This window comes from Pollachius pollachius, assembly GCF_949987615.1.
Source record: "Pollachius pollachius genome assembly, chromosome: 3".
Lineage (NCBI taxonomy): Eukaryota > Metazoa > Chordata > Actinopteri > Gadiformes > Gadidae > Pollachius > Pollachius pollachius.
Genome location: NC_136936.1, coordinates 42,962,878 through 42,963,340, shown reverse-complemented (window position 1 = coordinate 42,963,340; position 463 = coordinate 42,962,878).

The window sequence follows — 463 nt, the reverse complement described above, 5'->3', positions numbered from 1 at the left end:
CTGGGCTCCTGAACTGATTCCTGTACAAGCCAAGCCAACAACCTAAGTGACCTCAAGAAAGCAGACACCATTAGGTTTGGTCTATAGAGAGCACCTATATGTTTATATGAATAGGACTTGAATGTGTAGACTAAACGGAGCATCCTGTATAGTCAACATGAAACCTTGCATAAAATGACATTAGATAAAGCATTCAAATGTGTTCATATTTATTTCTTCGTTTTTCCACAGTATCCACGGTAGCAAATTTGAAGCAGGCATCAAACTGGTCTAGAGATACATGTTTTATGATATATAACGTAACGTGATACGTTTTTATGTTTCTTAAAATACATAATAAATGACCGTTCTATTCCCTACCGCCATGAAACATCTGGATATTCCAACAGGACTGTTTATTGAGGTTTCCCCCACAAAGAGTGCAATCGAAAGCCAAGAACATGTCAAGAGCCGCAACTGCAGG